The sequence below is a fragment of the Ascaphus truei genome, chromosome 4 (genome assembly GCF_040206685.1).
Source record: "Ascaphus truei isolate aAscTru1 chromosome 4, aAscTru1.hap1, whole genome shotgun sequence".
Classification (NCBI taxonomy): domain Eukaryota; kingdom Metazoa; phylum Chordata; class Amphibia; order Anura; family Ascaphidae; genus Ascaphus; species Ascaphus truei.
In genome coordinates this window covers 244,624,691-244,651,972 of record NC_134486.1, presented here as the reverse complement: position 1 = coordinate 244,651,972, position 27,282 = coordinate 244,624,691, and positions in this window count along the sequence as shown.

The window sequence follows — 27,282 nt, the reverse complement described above, 5'->3', positions numbered from 1 at the left end:
TCAAATACATTAATGGTGTCCAATACAGTAAAAACATTGACAGTATGAATACAATCTACAACAATCAACTGTAAGGAATCCACTACTGGCTTTGACTATAGCCTTGCAGACCTATGCAGTTGCAAGCTTCCTCTGGCAATCAATGGCACATGTGCTGCCTCTCATTGCAGCTTCTGCCCTGTGCTCCATCATTGGAGGAATACTCACACACCCACCGCCTGTGATTGGATCTCCGCCCTTTATATCCTGGGTGTTGGCACTGAACCAGTGCCGAGCATAAAAAAAAAATCCTACCTTGGACGTTACTGTCTCTGCCACAAACCACCCAGGCCTCGCTCCTAGAGTTCTACCTGTCTAGTTCCTGAGTATCCAGAGGCCTGTTCCTGTCTCCTGTGCTGAAGCGTGTTTAGCCAGCACTGGTACCTGCTGCATTCTGTCCTAGCAGTGGCTACCCTTCTTTTCCTGAGGTCTGCTGCTAATATCCATGCAGTGACCTGCCTTGGACTTCTGTGCTGAAGCATTGGTTTCCCCGACACTGCCCTGCGGTGTACTTCGGCCAGCCTGCTGTCTCCTCCTGCTGAGAACCGTGTCATGGGCCGAGGCTGCTCCTCGCGCAGAAGCCACTCCCGCGCTCACGCTCCTAAGCTGAAGCGGGGAACTCCTGACTACCTGTTGCCGAACTCCTGCTTGAATAACGACGATGCTGCCTTCTCCAATCCTGACCCTGCTACGTATGACTACGAACTGCGCACTCCGGATCAGTCTGCGCGGACTAAGGTCGGTGATTATATAACCCCACCTCAGCCCCGCGGTCTGGTCCCAGTTTGTGGTGAGCACCGGCGTAACAGTATGCTCGGCCCAAAACCGGACCGCGCCGTGGCGGGGGATGGTAAATGTTTAACTGTACCTATGTCCCAGGCTGCGGACCAGTCCCTGTTTGAAAAACAGCATCTGTTTGAAAGACTGCCTCCACCTAATATTGCCTGTATGTATGAAGGGTTAACCCCTGCAGAAAGACTAACTGGTAAAGAAATACTTACAAGGTCTCAGGAATGTAGAGAGGTAAAGAAGATGTTACAAGCCCAGTACTCCCAACTACTCCTTCTTATGTCTACTCCAGGTCTGGAAACTGCAGATTTTGGGGTACCGGCTCAGGCCATAGACACCACCCTTAAATTATTCCTGGAATTTGACAAGAACATAAGTGAGCGTGAACCTCTACTTGCTGCCCACGCACAGACTATTCACAAACCCTTTTCTGTCAGTTCTGTTGTTAAATCGGTGGGGGTGCCTTCCTCTCCAAAAAATTACCAGATCGTTCCACCATCACCGCCCCCTACGGTAGAAGCTGCCACGCTCTCTGGCCCTGATTGCACCTCCCGTTACTTAGACCCCTAGGATATGTCTACGTTAACCCCTGCCAATCAGCCCTGTGAGGTTCCCGTGCAGTATACGTGTATTTCCCAAACCAAAGCTATGGCTCTAGTGTCTGAGAACGCACCCCTTCTACCCTTAATTACTAACTCGGAATCCCTAACTCCTGCCCTTGAGGTTATTCCTGTCTTAACCCCTGCTAGTCAGGCCTATGAGTCCCCCACTGTAAATCCCTGCATTCCCAAGGTCAGTGTGTCTTCCCTAGCACCAGAGAATGAATTCTGTTTGCCCTCTCTTACTAACCCAGAATTTCTAAGCTCTGTTCCCGAGGTTATTTCTGTTTTAACCCCTGCTAGTCTGCTTTGTGATGTCCCCATTGTTAGCCCTTGTATTCCGCCGACTAATGTTAGGTCCCTAGGGCAAGAGGCTGAACCCCCTATGACCCCACTCTCGGAGACTAGCTTCTCTTTTTCTGATTTTCAGGTACAGCCTAATTTAACCTTTGAGATTTTTCCTATGTTAACCCCTGCAGGTCAGCCCTATGAACCTCCCTTGGTAAATTCCTGTAGTCCGCCAGTCAGGGACACCTCCTTAGCTTCAGTGGACGAACCCCTTATGTCCCCTGACTCAGCTAAAATTCACAGGGCTACGCCCCCAGAACTTTCGGCAATAATACTGGCTCCAGTTAAAAGTATTCTGGAACCGTTTGTTGCCCTAAGCCTGTTCGCAGAATCCCCACTCCTAGGTATTTCGCTGACCCCATCTGTCACTCTGAGAGCTGAAATCCCTGCTTCTGAGCATAGACCCCTTTTCGTGGAATCTGTAGTCGTTTCTGATGTCCCAGACACTCTTTCCCAAATACCCACTTCAGAGACCAGCACAGTTGTGGTTGCCCCCCTTGTACTGTCTGTGTTCTCCTCTTCTCAAATCCTATGGTTAAAAGTGAACAGTACATACTATGCCCCTTTCCAAGTGACCCCTTCTGGTATCAGCGTATGTGCTGTTGCTCCCTTAGTACAATTACAGTCAGGGCCCTCCTTTTTGAAGGATCAGGTTTTCAAATTTAAAACTCCCTTTTCCCCTGATTTTGTAAACCTGCAGTCCCTTCTCACTGTAGTTAAAAGTTCTCCAGCAGCCGCTGAGTTAAGCTCTGCCGCTGCTAAAACTTCTGTTGTAGAAGCAACCTTCCATAGCTCACTTCCGTTTGTCCTATCTGTTATTCCTGTCCTTGACTCTAAATCTGTCTCCTTGGAACCGGTGACAGCTATTAGCCTCCTACTACGGTCCCTCAGGCTATCACTTCAGTGATCAGCTTATCTGCCCCTGATCCCTTACTACGCTCTGAGTCTTCCCTTATGGCTTCTAGGGTCTCCCCAGCACTCCCTGTGTTAACCCTTGGCTTCTCTCTGACTCCTGGGGTAGAGCCTGACTGCCTGCTCTCCACCTCTGCGGTAGTCTGTGAGATGCCTATCACCCTTACTAAAATTCCTGTTTTGCAAGGTATTTCTCCTATTAAGTCTGTGATACCTGCAATTCCTTTAATTGGGTCCAAGACCCCTGTCACTGAGTCTCCCATGGAGTCTGATGCCCTCACTAGGGATTCACAGGGACCCAATTCTGAAACAAGTACAATGTTCTCTGATTTCATTACAGTAGTTAGTTCAGTTCCTGCTGGTTCTCAATCACCCACTTCAGTGACAAGCAAGATGTCCCTTGTTTCTATTGGAATCTCTACCCCAGTTTCTTTCACGGATCATGCCACAGCCTCCGGGATGATTAAAAATGACTTTAAGTCTGGGATGCCCACTCCTTTAATAATACTGTTTCACGCTGATTCACCCACAGTATTCTGGGTATCCACTACTGACTGTATGTCTACTACCACGAACTCGGGGGTATCGCATTTGGAACTTTCAGTCATACCCGCTGTGTCTCTTTTTTTGAAAAACCCCATCTTTAAGATGGACTTATATTTCCCTGTGTCTTCCACAATACTTGGGGTACTTACTATTGTCTGTCCTGTCGCAAAACTAGGGTTACCTCTCAAGAAGGTGCCTGGAGCTACCGATGTTAAGAACTCTATGTTTAAAACAGTAATATTTTGCATTGCTTCTCCCACAGTATCATGCGAGACCTGGGTACCTGGGACCTCCACTCCTAAGCCAAGCTCTAGTTCTCTGTCTTCTTTCTCTGTGTTGGAGGTACCCAGCTTTAACCCCAAGACTTTTTTTCCTAAGGCTGATGCACCGCTTAACCGCCTGCCTGTTTGTTTGGATAAAATCTGTTTTCTCACCTTTCAAACAGACTCCTTACTCGCAGGTCTTTGTGCGGTGCCTAAAGTGCCCTTTCTGGATGGCATTTGGCCTTTCTCTAAAACGAAGATACCCTTACTTGAACCTCGTCACTTTACCTGAAGCATCCGTCCCTGTTCTCTATGGGTCCACTATGGGTATGGACATGCTGTCCCCTACCATTTCCTTAATGCTTACTATGCCCTTCGCCAAGGAGATAACTTTGTATTTGATTCTTTCTAAAGATCACAGACCAAGGGAGGCGGACCCTTCAACTGCCAGTACCACGACCAAGAATTGCATACACACTGCTACAGACTCTCTCAAATTGCTTGGGATAGCAACCCTGCTTTGTATCAAAAGTACCGCTTCAATAGTGTGCAGTGAACCCTCCCGCCCCATTCCCTCGCTAACCACCACCCAGAATTCCTTGGAAGCTAAAGACTCTCGCAACTTCCTCCGTGCTGATTTCACCAAAGACATTGCCTTCTCTGAAGATCCCTCTGCCATTTTTGTCCGACAATCTGTGTCCTGTGTCCCGTACTCTTGGACTATTACTATGCACCGGACACCTGGCTACTGCCCTTCTGATGTCCCCATTCCGGAGCCCCCAGGTCCCATTGCCCATGTACCAAGAACCGCAGTGCCACCGCTGTCTTTTTTGGCACTCGCCAATGTGCACCTGGATTGTGGACCTAATTCTCGCCGGAGACACTTCAGGAACAACTCAATGTCTCCCAGACCTATGAATGGTCCTGTCCACCCAGGCTTCTCACCCAGTGGTGGGGGTACTGTAAGGAATCCCAACAAACTGGGCTTTCAACGCCACCTCTCGCCTAAGGAGGTTTAGGAACAATTCCATGTACCCCAAATCTGTGAATGACTCTGTTCGTCCGGAGGTCTCATCTGAACGGGGGTGTACTGTAAGGAATCCACTACTGGCTTTGACTATAGCCTTGCAGACCTATGCAGTTGCAAGCTTCCTCTGGCAATCAATGGCACATGTGCTGCCTCTCATTGCAGCTTCTGCCCTGTGCTCCATCATTGGAGGAATACTCACACACCCTCCTCCTGTGAGTGGATCTCCACCCTTTATATCCTGGGTGTTGGCACTGAACCAGTGCCGAGCATAAAAAAATCCTACCTTGGACGTTACCGTCTCTGCCACAAACCACCCAGGCCTCGCTCCTAGTGTTCTACCTCTCTAGTTCCTGAGTATCCAGAGGCCTGTTCCTGTCTCCTGTGCTGAAGCGTGTTTAGCCAGCATTGGTACCTGCTGCATTCTGTCCTAGCAGTGGCTACCTTTGTTTTCCTGAGGTCTGCTGCTAATATCCATGCAGTGACCCGCCTTGGACTTCTGTGCTGAAGCGTTGTTTTCCCCGACGCTGCACTGCGGTGTACTTCGGCCAACCTGCTGTCTCCTCCTGCTGAGAACGGCGTCATGGGCCGAGGCCGCTCCTCACGCAGAAGCCACTCACGCTCCTAAGCTGAAGCGGGGAACTCCTGACTACCTGTTGCCGAACTCCTGCTTGAATAATGACGATGCTGTCTTCTCCAATCCTGTCCCTGCTACGTACGACTACGAACTGCGCACTCTGGATCAGTCTGCGTGGACTAAGGTCGGTGATTATATAACCCGACCTCAGCCCCGCGGTCCGGTCCCGGTTTGTGGCGAGCACCGGCGTAACATCAACATTATATTTATTGGTGGAGTACTGTAAGTAAAAAAACATTAATGGTGTTGTAAGAGATGTGTGCAGAGGTATGCAATGGAGACCGTTTTTAAGGTGAAATTAAAATAAGGCTTTATTGCGCCTGTCCCTTTTAACACAGCAAAACCTATGAAAACAACAAACGCCTATCCCTGTTTAAGGGCTAACTTACTTCCCCAGTCCCTTTCTCCAGGGCTGGAGGGATAATCCCATTACCACCCTATTCCCCAAAGTCTCAAGAGATACTTTAAAGCAGGTGGTCCTTCATGTCAGTCTCTGGTAGGTTCCTGGGTTCCCTGTGTCCAGGAATATAGGTCTTTGGGTGTCTTGATTTCAGCAGAGCCTTTCTGCTCAAGACCTCTTTCCTCTTGTCAGCACCCTTGTGTACTGAGGAAAATCTCCTTCCTGTTTTTGGGAACAGGCTTTTTCACAGAGCCGTCATTAGGCAGGTCAAGTGGTTGAGTGCAGGTATGCAATTAACCAGCACACTGCTGGATTAGAGGCAAACCTGTTAACAGGGATAAGACCCTGTTACAGGTGTACTGTAATTAAAAACATACAAGTATATTTTTAAAAAAGCAGCAATTTATTTTATTGGTGGGTGCAGTAAGTACAAATACATTAATGGTGTCCAATACAGTGAAAATATTGACAGTATGAATACAATCTACAACAATCAACATTATATTTATTGGTTTATTTTTATAAGTAAAAAAAACATTTATGGTGTACTGTAATTAAAAACATACAGGTACTGTATAATTAAAAAAACATATTAGAATACAATTTTAAACAATGAACAAGTCAGAAATGAGACAACATTTTAACAGACGAGCAATCACGAAGCGAATTCGATCCCCAGCAGATTGTCCTTCCAGGGCCGATGTCTTGTATGCCGCCAAATGCTATTAATGGAGTCTCGCACGATTTTCATTAAAGGATCGGTAATTGAAAAATAGTGCCGCAATTCCTCCACAATAGTCTTTCTCCTATTTTCACGAAAAGCCTTTTTCTCGCGATTCCCTTCGTAGTTCACATTGTGGGCCCACCCTAAGTATTCTATACAGTATCTATCTATTTTTATTATCGCTGTATATTTATATAGCTCTATTCTATACAGTATCTTTATATTGTTATTGTTATCGCTGCATATTTATACAGTATAACTATTCTATTTAAGTAATATCTACTGTACTGTATATATTTGGCCATACTGTAGGCCTGAGCATAACTGTACCTGTACTTGTGGCCTACTGTAACGTATTGTTGTTTTTCCTTTAAACTGTAGGGAGACAACTGTTCTGGTTGACAGAATAAGTGAAGAGAATGATGAGAAGAGTGCCTTAAGGGTCAAAGACACTGCAGAAAAATCACAATCTAACCGTATCAGAGACCAGCATTAAGAAGATGAGACGCAGAATTGGATGGAAATATGGACGTGTGAGGTTAGTACTGGACAGTACAGGAGGTGAAAAGTGTGGTTTAATAAACTGTGCTGTACCTATAAAATTATTCCTTGTCATTGCAGAGCGTACCCTATGATAAGGGACGTCAACAAGATAAAGAGAGTGGTCCAGGCACAGGCATGGATCGACAGTGGCGAAACTTTTCAGGATTGCATCTTTACTGACGAGTCTACTGTATCTCTGGAGAGATTTGCCACCTTTGCATTCCACAAAAAAGGACACATATCTATGAAACCGCATCCAAAACACCCAGTGAAGATGCATGTGTGGGGTGCCATCTCTAGGCGTGGACCAGGATACATCGTCATCTTTGATGGTACAGTATAATAATGCACAAAGTCACATGCTGTAGCTTTAAGCACTGTACTGTACTACTGTAGGGTGATTATTTTAAGCACTTTTCTTGTTACAGGAATCATGAATAAAGCTTTTTTCGAAGAGCAAATAGTGCCCGAGATTGTGGAATACATCACACGTGAATTCCCAGATGGTCACCGTTTCTACCAGGACAACGATCCAAAGTTGAAATAGTACTTTAGCCGTGTGTGTGCGGGGGCGAGAGGGAAAGCGCTTTATGCGCCGAAATGTGATACTGTAACACGCCTATGCGTTTCAACAATGTTCAAATGAGACATACAGTACTGTACGGTACACGTATAATATAAAAAGAGTATGAAAACAAGTAAAGTACTGATTACAAAATACTGTAAACTTAACGTGACTTGTAAACGGCGCTAACACACCCAATATGTGAATAAAAGTGCATATACTTTAAAATAAGTGAAAAGGTGATCTCTAATAAATTTCTCAACCTTCCAGGAATATGTATGAATTCCTTTCAGAGATAGCTTGTCCAGGGTAGGAAGGGAGCGACGATATCAGGGATACACCAAAAAATAAAGAACATATAACAGTGCAATAAATCAAAACAATCTGGATAGCAAGAAAACTTGGCTCTTTAGCAATGCCTACTTACAGCAGGTCAGAATTAAAACGGCATTGTCTACACAACTGGTAGAAGTGAATCAGGATCATCCGAATCAGCACTGGTTTTCAACAGGGAATATGGTCAGATCAGCTCTCAGACGGGAGATGTTGTAAGGTGGATATCATGCAAAACAAGGGCAGACCATGGTACAGATCGAAATAAAATTTATAGTTGAAAAGCAACAAAAGGCATAAGAATCGTACTCACAATAAGTACATTAGACATGTACACGTAATGTTTTACTTGAGGCAAAGGAGTGCCGGACCCGTGTGGTACAGCTATCAGCTACTCTTCTCCGTTACTCGCTTCAGACCGTGTGGAAGATGCCGTCTGACGTCACATCCGGTACGGCAGTGATGACGTCCGGTCGAGGAGCTCTGGAGGCGGGCAGTGAGGGAACACGGCAACTCAGGGAGCCTTCAGTTCAAAGGCAACTGCAACTGTGACTGGCTCTACGCGTTTCGCTGTCAATGACAGCTTCCTCAGGAGCACGAATAATACCCCTAATAGGTTCTTAGCAGTATATATAGGGTATACACTTAATTAATTCAATCAATCAATTTAATATACACACCGGTTCTCCGTAGTTAGACGGACATATCTCAGTGGTCAAAAAAACGACGCAACATAATAATTTATTTAGCAAATATATTAATTAAAAATCCAATATTTAAAAGACTCAATAGTAAAAGAAAATATAAGATAAAAAAGAAAATATAAGATAAAAAACTTTTGATCATGCAACTCATGAAACGCGGGAGAGAGAAGAAGATGAAAACATAAATTGGTATCAACATATTTAAAAGCACTAATAAAAACACAATCTGCTAAAAAAGTTAATATTTAAAAAACTTAAAATATACAATTAAATAAAACGAAGATCTTAGTATAATATGGAAAGGGCTGATAGGAACCATATCAAATCGGAGAGGTCATAATAAGGAGACCAATCTGAGTAAAGGGTGCATTATGTAAGAAAAGGGGCCAACTCGAAATCAGCATTGAGGCCGTTGGGTATTAAGGTGTTAAGTCTGTGTATCAAATAATCTCACGTTTACTCAGATCTATATCCCTACTGCGGCCTCTCCAATGTTGTAACACATTTTCTATAACAGTAAATTTTAAACCTTTAATATTTGAATTATGATACTTGGCAAAGGGTTTTGACACACTATGTGTCAATATGCCTCTTCTAATGTTACTTAAGTGTTCTACAATACGTGTTCGAATTGCTCTTTTAGTTTTTCCCACGTATTGTAGCCCACAAGGGCACTCTAATAAATATATGACGTATTCTGTATAGCAATTCGTGTATTGTTTGATTTTAAAATTTTCTTTGCTCTTATTACACATAAAATTATTTTTGTCTGTTTGTTTATGTTCACATGCCTTGCATGTTGTACATCCAAAAAAGCCTACAATGCTTTGAAGCCATCCTTTGTTTTTGGTTTCTACTTTTTTCAAAGCACTTGGAGCAACAATGTTTTTTAAATGTTGAGCTTTTTTAAAGATTATTTTAGGATGTTCTGGAAGTGAGCTGTGTAAAATTGGATCTCTTTTTAAAACATGCCAGTGCTTCCGGATGATTTTTGTAATATTATTAGATTCTTTATTAAAAGTAGTCAGAAAAGCTGTATCAAATTGATTCTTACTGTTTTTTGCTATTCTTGTTTCATCCTTAGGTTCCAACAAATCTTCTCTATTTAGTAGTTTAGCTTTATTAAATGCTACGTCTAAAATCTCTTTTTTGTACTGTTTTTGAATAAATCGTGACTCAAGTGTTTTACACTGTTCCGTAAATTTTCGAGTTGGCCCCTTTTCTTACATAATGCACCCTTTACTCAGATTGGTCTCCTTATTATGACCTCTCCGATTTGAAGCGAGTAACGGAGAAGAGTAGCTGATAGCTGTACCACACGGGTCCGGCACTCCTTTGCCTCAAGTAAAACATTACGTGTACATGTCTAATGCACTTATTGTGAGTACGATTCTTATGCCTTTTGTTGCTTTTCAACTATAAATTTTATTTTGATCTGTACCATGGTCTGCCCTTGTTTTGCATGATATCCACCTTACAACATCTCCCGTCTGAGAGCTGATCTGACCATATTCCCTGTTGAAAACCAGTGCTGATTCGGAAGATCCTGATTCACTTCTACCAGTTGTGTAGACAATGCCGTTTTAATTCTGACCTGCTGAAGTAGGCATTGCTAAAGAGCCAAGTTTTCATGCTATCCAGATTGTTTTGATTTATTGCACTATTATATGTTCTTTATTTTTTGGTGTATCCCTGATATCGTCACTCCCTTCCTACCCTGGACAAGCTACAAAATACTGTAATACAGTATATACAGTACATACTGTACTGTATATAAATGTGATAATTTTATATTCGAAGAAGACGCAACGCTATATTTTTGTAATACTGTGTACTGTAAATCATCCATTTTACAAATACTGCGTGCGCACACACAGATATAATGCATTAGACATGCATTAGACTTTTAAGACAACAGCTCGCGAACGCCCACCTGTGTTTTTAGACGTTATTGCAGTATAGCGGACAGCGCTAAAAATCTGAGTGCTCACAATGGCACATGGACCCACACCTAAGGAGGTGGGTTGAATTAGAGAAACACTGCTGTGCACCTATAGATATACATAATGTGATTTGGATACCCAAGAGGGGACTAAACAAGATGGGCACGCCACTTCAGATCATAGTCAATTCATTAAAGGTATGGGAGGCCACTAAATTCAGATGCAATCTAACCTCCAAGGACTCACTTATGACACCGATTATCGGCAATCCAGACTTCGCTCCGGGTCTGAATAGAAATAATTTGGTAGCCTGGGAACAGTCGTGTATTACACGACTCAAAGATCTGGAGGATAACAAATATATACAAACCTTTGACCAAATTAAGGCCACAACAGCGATATCAAATAAGGAATTATTTAGATACCTCCAGATCAGAGACTTCTATAATAAAACACCAATTAGACCCGCAAGAACAAATTTTGAGCAGCTGTGTTCCAGGGGTACGGACACAAGGGGACTAACATCTAGAATGTACAGGGAAGTGATCTGTCCAGAGACCCCCAAGGACCACCGACTCACATACATTAGACAGTGGGAAGCGGACTTAGGCGAGACGTTAGAGGACGAGGAATGGGACAAGATCATACAGGGAGCGGCGAAAAGCTCAATATGCACCACATTAAAGGAGAACGCATATAAAGTCCTTATGCGCTGGTACTACACCCCGTTAAGGTTAGCTAAATTTGGTAGGGGCCACTCCCCCCTCTGCCCAAAGCAGTGTGGGGAGGTGGCAGACTTGCAACATATGCTGTGGTCCTGCAGCAGAGTGGTCCCGATTTGGGAACAAATTAGAGATTGGCTACAGAGGATTCTCGGCTTAGAGATCCCCCTGGACCCGTGGCTGTTCCTACTGGGCAGACGGATCCAGGGTATATAAAATGCGTCACATAAATTGATCGCGCATTTGGCAACCGCCACAAGATGCGAGATCGCAGCATTATGGAAGCAACAGGAAATACCAATCATCCCCACAATTAGAAATTGGATTTGGCATGTCTGCCGGATGGAACAATTAACGAGTTTAGTTAATGACACCGGCGAAAACTTTCTAAAAGTCTGGACACCATGGCTGGCTCAGACAGACATCCCAGGGGTAAGTGCCACAGCAATCTTCCAATGATAGCAACAAATGCGTTCTCCTTTGAGGGCAGCGAGACACGACAGCACATAGCGACAGACAAGTAGACGGACACTGGACGACGGTCCCGATCACACATAAGGGAGAAATATGGCGGACTCAAGATAAAACAGTAGGAAAGAGATCCCACACGAACCCAAGGCGGATCCAAGGAAGCCTCAGCGGATGACACCGTTCCTCTCACAACTACGCTCTAAGTCCTCCCCCACACCCCCCCCTCTCCCTTCCTTCCCCTTCCCCCCAGGTCCTAGGTCATGTATGTCTGGTGTGTCGCGTCTTCAGTGTTAGGTAGCTCCCCATGTTTGTCATGTTTATTATAATGTTCTGTGTTCCAGTAAGGGAGATAAAAATGAAAAAAAAAAAAAATTTGGTGTACTATACATCGGGTTGTGATATTATGTATGCTTGAAAACACCAATAAAAAATTGAAGTTGAAAAAAAAAATCCGAGTGCTAACACATCGGAAAGCACTACGGAAAAAAGGAAAATATACCGCATCTGGCCGCGGTTAGCAGAGCGCCGCGGATCCGGCCGCATTAGGATAAAGGCGGCCGCAGCTGTACCTCACAGGTACGCACTGCATCAAAACACACGGTAGCAGCATGATCTCATTCGGGGGGAGGGAGGAGGGCCGAACAGGTGCTACATATAAATTGTATATTTATTAAAATGTCTAAAAACAGAGCATCCCCCAGTGGTTACAGATGGTCGTCTGTAGAGGGTTAATACCCTTGGATAAAGAAGGTAGACTGCTGTATATGTTGAAAGGTAAGTCCTACTATTGTGGTATTTGCAGGTGTATCCGCCAATTGATCAAATGTTAGGTTCAGATACTATGTTAATCACTGTCTTCTAAGGTATGAACAGCTATTTTAGGGTTAATACCCGTTGGACATCATGATCTGACTCTGCCACCACACAAGAGTTTAAAGGACAATGTTCAAAATAGTGGCGTGCTAGAGTATACACCTTTTATATGTCAGTGTAGTTAAGGGAAATAAATGCATACAGTATAAGTAAAATGGTGGAGAGAGACCCTATCAGTATTAGGCAGTATTAGGTAATAGGCTGTGCATCTTAGAACACCTCTTGGTGTGGCGATACAATAGACTCAGACTGCTCCTGTCTGTGACAGTAGGAGCTGAACCCCCCCCCCCCCCAAATCGTATTATCCTTTTAGACCCCAGTTAGGGGCATCCCCAAGTTGCTGCCTTTGAGACTCCTCCTTGTGAACTACAGGAATAGCTCTTGTATACCATGGTAATGAAATGTGAACAGACATGACAGGAGATGATGTTGAAAACCATATATGTAAAAAAATTTTTACAAATGTTACTGACGGATATAAAAAAAATTAAACGGGGGTCGGGAAACAGGAGTCCCGTGTGGGTCAAAAAAACATGGATGAGCACAGTGTCCACGCAGGTCAGAAAGGTTAAAAGAAAAAAGGTTTGGGGGAGAATTGCTGCTTTACCGAAGCATTAGATTATTTGCTACTTATTTTAGTGAATTAGACTGTAGGAGACAAGTGCAGAGGTATAACCAGGGGGGCGTATTTAAGGGGAAATAAACGTTGGCTTTTATTTAGCCCACGGCTTTCAAGAGTTTTACAAGTTAAACAATGGTAGTTGTTTTTGCATACAATTACCTTTGTGGTTATGCAACAAACTCAGGTAAAATTAAGTCGGTTATGAATTTAGTTAACATAGCAGTATTTGTCCTGATTTAACGAGGTTAGTGTAACTGACCCCAAGTATCTAATCACATTCACAAGACCAGTATACATTGTACATGCTCTTATATTTAATTTTATGACTCTTGGAAATTGTCCTGAACTTGGAACAACATAAAAAAAAAATAGGGTTATATGGCTTCCTGTTGCTACTTTATTGCACCTCCAATAAAATGTGCTATTACGCTGCAGTTCACTCACATCGTGTTCCATTGCATGCTGGTATTGTACCATTAAAACTGCTGCACTTGTGGACACGAAGAAATCTATTTAGAAGCTTGTATGAGTTAGTCCTCATGTATTCAGCCATCCTGCCTCGCTCAGGAAATGATTCAGTTAAGCCACATTTCTCCACAGAAGGTTACTCAGCAGCAATAGCCATTCACCAATAGCCTACCCATCAGGCGTCACCATCTGTAGCTCTTGCTACTGGCATCAGTTCAACTTTGACTTTTGGATCATGTTATAAATATGCAATAAATCAGATAATTAAGCAACATCATTCTTCTTATAGCTGTAAAGGTTGAACTTAATTGACCTTTTTTTTTTTAAACCCAATCTACTAATGTGCTATGTATAAACTATTTGTGATTTCATAAAAAATAGAGGGGCACAGAATGATCTGCTTAGATTCAATACATTGTGAAGAAGAAAGCATTGCTACAATCTAAATGAAATAAAACATCAAATACATTCTTGGGGGAGATGTCTTAAAGTAATTTTACAGCAAATGTGAAACACGTGCATCATATTCAACTTGTGTCTCAGCGTCAATGTATTGTAACAGGGTTTCCCTCACCCAGAGGGAATCTCACTGCTACCCAGTGTTCTTGTGCTGCTCACCTGCTAGGCTAACAGGATACAGGAGTGTCCATTGGTTTTAGTTGGGGACAAACAGGACAGGCTTTAGGGATCTTCACAGCTCTTCACTCGGTGTTGCAGCGCCTCCATTCCCACAGGGCCTGTAGGGATAGGTGCAGTCCCCTGTGGAAAACACTCACTCTCTCCCCAGAATAAACTGCAGCCTCAGGCAGGAGTATAAACAGTTACCTGTCTTTATTCTTCATAGTAAACAGAAGTATACCAACACGTGTACACTCTCTTGTCCCTTGAATCAACCCCCAGGACTTGAGGCCCCAAAGGTCTATCCTTAGGTCCCATGCTCCCTAGTGAAGTATGGGGTAGTTGTCCCACTCCCCTGAGGGAGGGGAAGGAAGGTGGCCAGAGCCCTGGCTCCACACTTCTAACAACTAGTACATTTAGTTCTGCAGCCCCTTTTGTACCCAGGGGGGGGGGGGTCCTAGGTCTGAGCCCCTGATAGGGCAGTACACAGGCCTTAGGCCCACCCCCTGTCACTCAAGGGAGTTGTTTACTGCAGTGGAACCCAGATTAACCCTAACACTACCTGCACTGGTACCAGGATTTATGTGTTAGGCAGGGCAGATTAGTAGCCAAGGTGATACATAGCTACAGTATGACAGCATTTTACTTTGTTAAACGTTTGCTTTGTGTGTGTCACTTTGTAAAATCTGGATGTGTGAATAGAAGTTAGAGTAGCCACCTAAGTTCTGCTCATGATATCCTCCTGCCTTATCACCTCAGCTGACTCTCGCCTACAAGACTTCTCCAGTGCTGCACGTGGTTGTAACTCTGTTTATGTAATGATCAAATCTCTGTACCCCCATTGTACCGCTCTGCAGTATATAGTTACATACTGTAGTTACATAGTAGATGAACAGACGACAGAGAAGCCCAATGCTACATCCAACATGACAGAAATACACAGTAAAATACTTATATATTCTCTTGAAATAGGGTCATTTAGTTTAACCCTTTGGCCAAAGCGTTGTAAGCTTGCGAGCCACGTCAAGGCAGACACCTGTTCGCAAGTCCTAACACTACCAGATAAAATACTAATATACCTCTATTAGGATTAAAATTCTCATTTACCTCTATTAGGAGGGAGAAAGACCACAGTGGGTCTATATCCTAATCCTAATAGAGGTATATTAGTATTTTATCTGGTAGTGTTAGGACTTGCGAACAGGTGTCTGCCTTGACGTGGCTCGCAAGCTTACAACGCTTTGGCCAAAGGGTTAAACTAAATTACCCTATTTCAAGAGAATATATAAGTATTTTACTGTGTATTTCTGTCATGTTGGATGTAGCATTGGGCTTCTCTGTCGTCTGTTCCATACATATGCCACGCTCAATAGCACTCCATTTTGACACATATACATATATATATTTTGTGGGGGCTCAGGGGTTTCCAAAAAGAGCTTGCTGGGGTTCTGTGTTTTGTTAACACATAGTAGATGAGGTTGAAAAAAGGCATGCGTCCATCAAGTTCAACCTATGCTAAATTTAGATGACATATACTTATCCAATATTTGTACAGGTAGTCTTCGCTTTCTAAGGCCTCGGCCAAGCTCCCCGCTGGCATGCTGAGGCGCGCTGAGGCTCAGGGAAAGCGGGTGCTTTCCCTGGCCTTAGACAGCGCGTCAGGGGGCGTGTCGGGGGCGGGCCAGTGACGTCACGGAGCTGGTTCGCCCTCATTGGGCGAACCGCTCACGTGACCGGCCCTGCGCTCCGGCAAGCGCTTGAATTTAAAAATTACCTAAGACCTACGCTTCCGCGCGCTTGCGGAAGCGTAGGCGAGCCCCTACTAAAGCCGATCTCATTGCGGCTGTAGGAGCTCACTGGTAAGTGCAAGCGTGCCTCAGCACGGCTCAGCGCGTAAGCGCTGACCATGGCCGAGGCCTAACATTTCACTTTACAACGAATGTCATATCCAACTCTTTACAATGCAACCCTATGGGCCATTTTTTGACACAGGAATGCGTTATCCGACGCCAGAATGTGTTATCCAATGCTCACCGCCACTGATTAACATGGGACTCACTTTACAACGGTTTCACTATCCAACTCTCCTTCCAGAACGGTGTCTGTTGGATAACCAAGGACTGTCCACGCGTAAGAGTTAGTCTCTTTGCTACTATGTGCCAATAAAGCTTTTTGTATTTAGTTAAGAAATCCCGGTCTGCAATCTCTTTCACTATGGAGTTGCACCGCCTCACATTTAAAATGTTCGTATCTACCCTGGTTGGAGCACGCCGACGCTGTCTGCATCCCACGTACAAACAGTGAGTTATGTGCTTTTATTACAACTGGTTTACCCCATATAAGATATACCTCGGGACAGAGGCTATTGAGGAGACCAGACCACTGTATCATAACGTGGCTACGAGGGACATTATATTCATATGGGACAGTCAATGTGATTGAAATACTTACGGATATATGTGAACTTTTCATATCCTGGATCCTATTGAAGAAGCGTCGCTAGGGGACGTGGGGCTCCCTTCTCTTCTACCTAATATTCATAATAGTAACATGATGCACACATTTAATGAGCTTTATCAAACTCTGCCCTTCTGTGCATTATATTTTCACCTTTTACTGAAAGGTAGAATGCAGCACATGAAAAAGGTTGTAATGCTTTGGGAATTTGTCGCAATTTGTAAAAACAATTAGCCAGGTCTGAGATTCTCTAGTATAAATAATATACCTGGCTAAAGATCTCCATCAAATGTAAGTAACTCTTTCTTGTATTTGATGGATTGATACATCTGACCTATAATGTCTGTAGATATTCCGCTGGGCTAACTGAATTAAATACAACTCTTAGCATCCTTTTTAGAATCCCACTGTTTCCTAGTTGAATAACCCCCCCACCCCTTTGGCAGGCTGACCCTACATATTGAATATACCTGTGTGGAAAACTGCTCCCATTTACTGACGGTAAGCTACAGTACCTTTTCCTTATCAGAAAGGAATGCAGTTCAGAGAGCAGGGTGTTGCTGGCCGCCTGGCAGTAAAGGCGTTAAAACAGTGAAAAGCTGCTTTGAAGTACTGTAATGCTTTTAATATTGAGTGATTGATTTGATGATCAATTCCCAATAGAACAATTAATTCAGACAAAGGAGATTTAAAAAAATAACAATGTTGGTCAATTCATAGATTTATGAGCATATATTTCTGTGGCCCTCCCTGCCCGGCTTTAAAGGAGTTTACATCCAGTTGAATATACATACATGTATATGGTATGGTATATATATATGGTATACAGCTCAGTCTCTCATACCTTGTCAGGGTGCTGGGTCCATGCAGGCTGGGTGTGGATATGCAGTTAGAATAAGGATAGACGCCAGGAACTTTTATAGTACAAACATACTCACAATTATAGTATTCACATCCATTCATAATGTTCACTATACAGTATAACAGAGACTTCACTTCATACATTAACTGGTGTCAAACAATATGGTTACTTGGTGCTTCTTCCCCAGGTAGCTCTCAGTCCTACAGTGGGGAGATACTTATGCTTGTTTCCCTTAGTATTGGTTAGATTGGCAATCTCCTGCATAGCGTCTATAACCCCCCATCTCAAGTGAACCCTTGTTGAGGGACACACTATGCTCTGGGATCACTATCCGTTTCGGTGCATGCCATTCTTAGTCTATACTCGTCAGATCAGGGGAGTTTATTTAGGACCTGCCGGTTGAGCCGATCAGATTATGCGCCTGTGCTTCTAGTCAGAGGACTCCCAGCTGAGCACACATATACTCTTCTGGCCAAAGAACAATCTTTGGCCATTACTGTGGGATCTAACTGTATAGGGCACGTCCTTAACTGAAATCAATAAATAGTGACAGAACATCATTAATACACATACTATACACACAAACCTATTAACAGGACTCACGGTGAGGCTTCAGTCTGAACTCTGAGGAACCTGTTTCTAGAACATCACATAATGAGGAGTGGAGTAACCTGAGTAATCCCACATAGTTAACCCATTAAGGCTGTTAACCCCTTATACTAACTAGTCCCCAAATTACATTTGTAATCTATCACACATTATCATAAAATATGGTATAAATGATTACAACTCCAGAAAATAGCATTTAGTATTAAGTACGTTATTTAAGTATGCTCATCATTTTACACCACAAATGTCAATGTTTGTTCTAAATCAACAGGCTTTAAAGGGGGATTTCCTTTTGCCTGATTATTTTCCTTTGTTTTTTTGTTTTAATAAATGCTACAGTTCCTGGCCGGCAATGTGGTTATCTAAGCTGCAGATCGATCAGTGAAGATGGAGCTTCCCAGGGCACGCAATATGGCTGTCTGTTTCAAAAGAGAAAGTGGTGCGGCTTCCTCGATAGTTGCAATCTTAATACATTAAACATCATTAAAAATGGCATAAAGAGTGGAAGAAAATGAAGTACGTTCTCTAACCGGATTAATAAAAAAAAAACACAATTAGGATTTTGATTAAAATGCTGCTTTAATTGTCAATGAAACTCTTGTGAGCATAATTCAAACAATTCTCCCAATCTTTTTAAGATATTTTCCTATTTGTTTTTAGATAGTAAAGTACAGCAGTCTGATAACATTTCTCTCATGAGATGATAGCATTTACTGGACATTTGGGGGACCAATTCAGAATTTGGGACTTGGGTATTTCACACAGCATTTATACAACTCTTACAAAAATCACCAGGAATGAATTTATCTGAATGATTCTACATGTTTTGTATGAAGTAGTAACAAAATATGAAGCAAATGAATCCCTTTCCTGAGGAACCCTGGACCGTATTTTTGGAATAACCATCCAATATCCAATTCACACATGTTCTTGCTGTTTTGGTCTACTGTAATTCAATTAGTTATTCCTAATATCTGGGTTGCCAGGGGTTCAAATATGAAGAAAAATATAAAGTCCATATGGTACTCTTCACACCAACTGAGTAGTAACTAAAGAATGCCAACAAGGTAGTGGAGTGAACATTTATCCATCATGGGTTCCCGTAAAAAAACATACGCATCACTCCGCACTATACAAGTCTTTCATTTTTCTATTTGTCAATTCCTTATTATTCAAGATTAGATCAAGTGCTACCCAGTCACATCAAGTTGGTCCGAACAATCAGATGGATAGAGAAAAGAGGGCCTGTGCACATCCATGTGTGTAGCACTAAATATAAAACATGGGCTTTCAATCAAACCAAATATGCATCTGTAGTTATATTCCAATCATTCAAAGGATGCAAAGGTAGCCAAGGAAAGGACTTAACTGATCATTTTGCCTTGTAGTGTATGATAACCGTTATATAGTTAATAGTGAGTATTAACAAATTGCAGTATGAGGGGAAATCACTGTAACACTACCATCTGTACTAAGCAGTGTTCCAAGTGTCAGTAATCAAGAGATCTGTCTATAATCTCTATCACGTCAAAGCCACACATTATATCTTGTCTCTTAACCCTTTGAGTGCCCTATGACATAGCCACTACGCCATGGACTTTTTTTTAAGCTCTTCTTTTCCGGCAGATCTGGTTCAGAACGCGATCTGGCATGCAGGGAAACGGAAGAGGAGGGCTCCTGCTCTGACGTGTCCGTAATAAGTGATGCCGCGATCATGTGATCGCAATGTGTCAGAAGGGCCATGGCATACCGGCGCTCAAAGGGTTCAAGATCGCTGACTTTCCTTCTCTGAAACAAAAGTTCTGAGAACGACCATTCTTCCACCTTCAGCCCGGCATAGGCCGTTAAAGAAACACATTTTATAACAAAATATCATGTAAGAAACAGCAGATGGAAAAAGTTGTAGTTTCCTTTCACAAATGTATCATCTGCCTCCCTGTGGACACTAGACAAACAGTCATTTCTTTTTTCCTGTCCTCTTTTGACTCAAAAAGCCACGGTTACCAAATATTCATGCCAATAGGGACACTGTTCAAAGTTATGATAGAGCCAACAGCATTGCAGGAGAATAAAACACTGCATTAAAAACAAACATGTGTTCTCTTGTCCAAGCTTTAAGTATAGCTTCCCAAGGGCTCAACTACTTAAAATCACTTCATGAGTGTAGATGGGCAAATGATATACCAATAATAACTTTATTTTGAAAAGGTGCTTTTCTCCCAATGGTACTCAAAGCATTTTACAATGACAGTATTAGGCACAGTACGCAACATTGTACATAGGATTTTTTACAGACACAGTCCCTGCCCAGAGGAGCTTCTACTCTAAGTTTTTGGTGCCTGGGGCACAGGGAGATACAGTGACTTGCCCATGGTCACAAGGAGCTGACACCAGGATTTGAACCAGGTTCCCCTGATTCAAACTCAGTGTTGTGGTTATCCAAGTCAGTGCCTTAAATCACTAAGCCTAAGTAGTACTCTGGGTTCTTCCGTATTAGTACCCTTACGCCACCCGATGGCTGCCGACATCGCAGACCCTCTTCAGGGCAACTTAGAACAGCAATAGCCTTCTTGTCTCCAGACCATTCATCCGATAGGGCAGTCTAGGTCGTCCTTTGCAAGGAGCACTATCCCCCTGACTACATCTAGCCTCCCTCCATCAAGAACACTTGTTCTGGGAGCGTACCATGTTACTTCCAGCTTTGTTTTGCTGAAAGTCTGTCCTGTTACAGATCTCAGCAGAGCCTCCAAATGTAACAGTGTTTCCCCCACCCGGTGGGAGATTTGTCCATTACTACGGTGTATGGTGCATATACCTGCTGGCAATAGGAGGGCTGAGTCATCCACCAATGTTAGTGGGGACACAGGACCAGGCTTCTCTTTAGCATTACAGCGCCTCATATGCCGTAGGCTCCAGGAACTGAAGGTGATCCACCATGGTAGAACTATTACCTCTCCCCCCCCTGTAAGGTGACGCACCAGGCAGGAGGTAAATAACAACAGAAACAGTTTATTGTCTTCTGTACAGCACAGATACACGGCAGGCTTCTGCCCGATGCAGTACTCTCAGCTCTCACTGAAGGATGGTCCCTGGACCGCTACTACAGGCCAAGGGCACCCGCAGCCATCCTAGCTCTTCCCCACCTCCCTAGCAGAGGCAGAGGTATGGTCCACACTCACTCTCCCCTGTAGGGAAGAGGATTGGAGAAGGCCAATCTCAGCCTTTCCACTGTGCGACCTGCCTTTCTCAGAGGGGGAAGGACACTACTAAATTTGGGGCGGTACTGCCCTTAAGTACAGCCAGGAGGAGGACAACAGGTCTGGCTCATGATTGGTCATGCCCAGGCCTGATGTCACCGCCTCCCGCTGTCAGTCAAGTGCAGCTCCTGTCAGGGGAAACTACATAGCAACTACTGGCAACCTGATTGTACCAGGGTTTACTGCCAGCCCATGGACAGAATAGTAGCCATCAGGTGACCTGGCTACATATACAAGGCACTGCATGCACAGTAGGAGATAATAGCTGTTATGGGCATACAGTATGTAACAGTTACAGACCAGATAAAAATGTGAGACAGCTTTAGTTTTGAAAGAATTTAGACTAGTGGCGACTTTGAGAGTCTCCAGTAGATTACTATATACATGTATATACATGTACTACTATATACATGTAGTCCTCCTTGCCTAGCAACTAAGGAGTTTACATTAAGTGCCTATTTACAGGGCATACTCAGACTGTGAAACCTTGTCAGCGTGCTGGATCCGTGCAGGCTAGGTGTTGGTAATGCAATGATGGGTACTTTAGTCACACAAATAGGAGCTTTATTAACCGCCGTGGATAATTGCTCAGTCACTACATACACTTCTGTCACCAGGCAGAAGTGGGCAGGACTTAGACTCTGCCAATTCAGCCAATACCACGTGTTGGGAGAGAACTATTACTCTGTGTGAGCAAACACGATTAACCCTCTAAGGCCCTAGTAATCCCAAATGGATTCAAATCAAGAAAACTCAAAACACTCAGTGACTGCAGGGTCAGAGCATGGTTGATCAGCAACCCACACATAAACATAAATAATACCTTTGTAGGCTCTGTGATCCATACATCCACAGACTGTTGTTGTAAGGTAGTAATCAACTATAGGCAGGTTATTCACTATATTCCAATGTGCTGTATCCAGTCAACACAGTACAAAATCAGAGCAATAGAGATGACTCCTGATTCATTATAGTCTTCATACATTCAGTAAATACAGTACTGTACATACAGCGAGAGATCATCAAAAAATGGCTGCACTCTCAGATAGCAATTGTCTTTTGAGGCAATCTCTGTGCTAGGTAAAACTAATGTAACATAGAAATATATGAAAACCTCGATAATCAAATTATTTGCACTGGCTGAATGGAAAATAAAGGTGTTTATTTAACCCATAAGACACACGGTTTCCCGACATTAAGGTCCCCAAACCTATACTCAGAGGACACGGTGCAGTAACATTAATATTCCTTTCCTTTATTACAAGGAACTTGTATGAGAAATTATGATGCAAAATCTGAAGTTCGTGTAAGTTTGTGGGATACACATGTTACCCATGTCTAAATATGTTGAGATGTGTAATTATTTTTGTGGGGGTATTTTTATGCTAATGGGTAATTTTGCTTTGCCAATGATGCTGTGCATCTTTTGCATTCAGTTCTAAACGACGCACATGTGACCAGTCTTGCTGTATCAGCGTACCCATGTGTCAGTCTACTCAGAGGACACAGGCAATTACATTTAGTATTCATTTTAATTATAAGATTGAATTTTTTAGATGTATCTGGAAGAATATTAACAAAAATAAGTCGATTCCCCCTCCCCCCCTCATATTTATGACATTATGTTTTGGTCACATAAAATGCAATGTATTCTGGATGGACACTGACAAAAAGTCTAACTTGTGATGAAAAAATCGATATACAGTTTTCATAGGTACTTAGCAAATGAAAATATCACTTGTGGGCACATATGTCTCAGGTCTGCAACCCTGCTTTTCCCCATTATCTCCTAGCATACAATGGTTCCACTGCAGCAAGGTATTCTGGGAAATTATATGCAAATGATAACACAGTCACCTTTTGATTCAAATCCATTTTAACATGGACCCCTATAAGCTTATGCCTGCTGTATTACACAGCTTTTCAGCACAGCCTGGGTTAAAGTCCATAGCCAGTAAACATACTCAATGACAGCTGTTTATAACCTTTTAGGTCTCATCAGTGCGAGGCTGCTTACACTGTCCGAGCAATGTGAAGCTTGGATAGGTTTCAACCCCACATTAAATAAGTTATGGTGGGTAACAAAGTTCCAAAAATAGGTACTTAGGAAGCCTCTCATAAGAATCATGTTTAAACAAATAAAAATATATATGCATGCTGTCTAAATCATAAAAATTCATCATACGAAAACGAAGTAGAGGGAAGGTTATGGGTCCCATTCAAAGGCAAAAAAAGTGTTGAAATGTAGAATTTTGTAGTATTGACTCATGAGCAGGTTCTCTTGAGTTTACCACAAAATCACCAATCATATAATACACAGGGCATTTCACAATATATAATGAAATATTCAAACTAGGGACTTAAAATTGAAGTTACAAAAACTTTTGAAGTTATAAAAAATGGTGACTTTATCAGGGGATGAACCTTCATTAAAAATGATGATTCAATAATTAATACAAGTGGATTATGGTTATACTTTTTTTTTCGGGGGGGGAGGACAATTTTCTTTTTACAGTCAACATATAAATAACTTTTTATTGAATGTTTTAGAGTTGCAAAATACTGTACTTTCAATGTTCCAAATCATTGGTGGTGTCTATTGTTATGCAGATATTAACTATAGTGCCTAACAATAGAAATGTCTTAGCACACATAATGGTTTCAATAACATTACATTTTATTGGGATATTTTAAGATTAAAAAGGCTGCAATGGTACAAGTAACATGCTCATGTGCCATTATTTATTTTAATGGTCCTCTTGACTGGTGCTGGTGAACCTTGATTAACGTTACTCTCTGTGCACAGATATTTGTATAGAGTCATTGAATATTGCCATGTTAACAAGAAAGGGTACATCAGCACATAGAGTAAAACTATTAGAAATCTATTAGTCATACAATCTACAACTAGGAACATGTTACGAGTGTAAAGAAAATGAGCTCTTTCTTCCCCTTTTATTAAATCATTAGTATGTTTGTTAAAAATAAATAAAAAATACAGTTATACAAAAAACATTCTACAGTATACTGTGGATTTGAAAAAAATAAATGAACTTAAAACGGCATAAAGGACTAAAATGCACTACTCCATGAGGTACATGGCACTTTTTGTGGTTTGCTGGTGACTGCGCCTTGCAGAGAGATTTGTAGTTGAAACTCTCTTCCCTTCTAGGTAGTCTATTTTGGAGAACCAAATGAGACACACACCCTTTTGTGTATCCATTATGCTGTTTTCTTAGAGGAAGAGGGAGGAAGAGGGAGGAAGAGGGAGGGAGAGGGAGGAAGAGGGAGGTACACTGGCGACACACTTTATTCGATCTCGGCTAGTCCCACGAATTCGGGTATACCCGGGTGTATTGAGGTTTGTGACTGTTTTCTGCCCGAGTGCATTGGGTTATTTTCCAGGCAGGGATTGAAGCATTTTATTCCCGCTGGCTGCAATACTGCACAGTATATATATACTGCATTACAATTCATGAATTTATGCCATCTGGTAGACACGCGAAGCATTGCAGCCTATTAAGTCCTAATCATTATCATTTAACAGATCAGCCGCCCGTCAGCCAGGCATGAACCCAGGCTGGGAAGGCAAACGCAACGGGGCTTGTCAGAGATGAGGAGCGGCGCATTCCAGGTATCTGCCAGGTACATACTGGGTATTTGCTCGAATAAAGTGTGTCGGTGCAGTAGGGGGAGAAAGGGGGAGAAAGGGGGAGAAAGGGGGAGAAAGGGGGAGAAAGGGGGAGAAAGGGGGAGGTAGAGGGAGTCATTCCTAGAACATTGGGACTTGTATTTGTTAGTGAAATTTGTTGTATAGATCAATTTTGCACGATAGGACTTGCGTGCTGTATTTCATTTTTACATATGGATTGTATTTGCTTTGAGGTCATTAGAGGTTACACACAAGACTTACCAGCACCTGTGCTAGTTCCTTCTTTAACATAGGATTTCCCTTGTTGATTTGTGGACTGTCTGAGTGCATCACTCTTTCTCTTAACCTTAGGTCCTTATTCAATATTCTTTGAAACTGCTTGTAGGTGCTGTAGAACATTTTAATCACATTCATGTGAATGGAGGTTATATATTCTACTGCACTGAAAAGCAGAATCACAGCATATTGAACAGGGGCTTTAGTTTCACAAAATCAAATCAGAAACATGTGGATTCTGTGCAGGCACCTTTTTCTTTTTTGCTGTGCAGGTCTGTTTGACAAAAGCACTGAAGCCTGAAGAGTAAGGAAAGACAAGCGTCCATAAAGATAAAGACAAGACTAGATAGAGGAAAGATGGGTTGCAGCCTGCTTTCTCCTTGAGCAGATCAAGTCACTATGTCCAGAGAGGTAATACACCTACATGTCCGGCATCACCTCTCATTTTCTACTGGACAGTGTGTCCAAATACAGGACTGTCTGGTTCAATACTGGACACCTGGCAACCCTAGCAGAAAAATGGCAAATAAAGAAGATACAATATGGTGAAGAGAGTGATATGAAATCGTGAGATAAGGAATACAGTTTAGGGGTGAAGGTAATTTTTGGATACAGGTACAGTAGTAGGGATATAAGTACATATACATATAAAGAGGAAAAAAATGTACTGCAGTATTTAGGGGAAATTGATTGCACCACATTGCATGGCCTATTAGGCCATGTATGATTTGAGACATTAGTCTTACAGTGGTGTGTAATTACTTATTACTTAGCTCTCCACAGAGATCTAACAAGAGAACATGCAATACAGTTAGATTTGTCAGACTTTGACAAAACATATACTTTAGCTTTTACTTGGATACCTTACAAAAATGATAGAAATTCAAATGTGGGAGGTTGGGAAATGCAAAGCAGTGTAGTCTGTTCAATCTGTTGTATAAAATGTATAGCAAAAAAGCTAGGACATTCTCTGATTTCACACGTCTTCAGCCAAGACAATCCAGTTATTTCCCACTCCTGCTTGACTGCAAAATGTTCTTTGAAGAATTCTGAAGCTTCTCTACCACGCAAGTCAAGTCGCAAGAAGCTTTCCTTTCTCAAAAATGTTGCCTCCTTTTCTGCAGAATTATAGGTAAAGTCGTTGAAAACATAATGGCATTTTCAAACTAAGTGGCACAAAAGAAGAACATAATACTAAATGATACCGTGTAACTCTATAAACACAGTAACTGCTGAGCCATTTAGTGGATAAGCACACAAGATCTGAAAAAAGACAAAAAAAAGTCTGCATTCTGCGTTAACTAAAGTACAACTTGCTCAGGGAGTAAAACTATTGAAACAGGTATGCTATAGAGAAACAGGAAAACAAGCTGCCTTTTCTGTCTTGTTCTTTAAAACTATTAGTAGCGAAAACATATTATGGATATTTTCCCTACACAGTATATGGCTGCAAAAATTCAGCATCTAAAAACCGCAGGAATGCTCTTTGCTCCAGAAGGTATAAAAGGGAGATTGTAAGGGAAGAGTGTGCTGCATTTCCGTCTTCACATACCCAGGACTCCTTGTTCTTGCCAAACAACAGATGGAGATCAATTGTGTTTAATGTATCCATCTAAGTAATTCTAGTGGCCTTCCCTGCAGGGTGGTTTTCACTTTCAGACCTCAGCAGTCAGGTCAAGGATCCATTATTAAGAACAGCTCGGTAGATGCCTCTCAGACAAAAGGATCGCTCGGCCACATTCAACCTTGTCTATTCAATAGCTCACCTGCTCACAAAAAAAAAAAAAAAGGAAAAGAAATGTGATCCAAAAATAATACCATGAAGGGCAAAAGCATTTTCAGTTAACTCACGACATGACTTCTATGTACATAGATACCTTATGCAACACATCAGTGTAACATGAAACCTTGTGTCCTGAATACTTTGACTATTAGTGGTATATTTTTCACAATATACTTCAATGTCAGGAGGTGCCACTGACTTATAATCAGGCCTACCACCAGCTTGTATGAGGCACGGGAA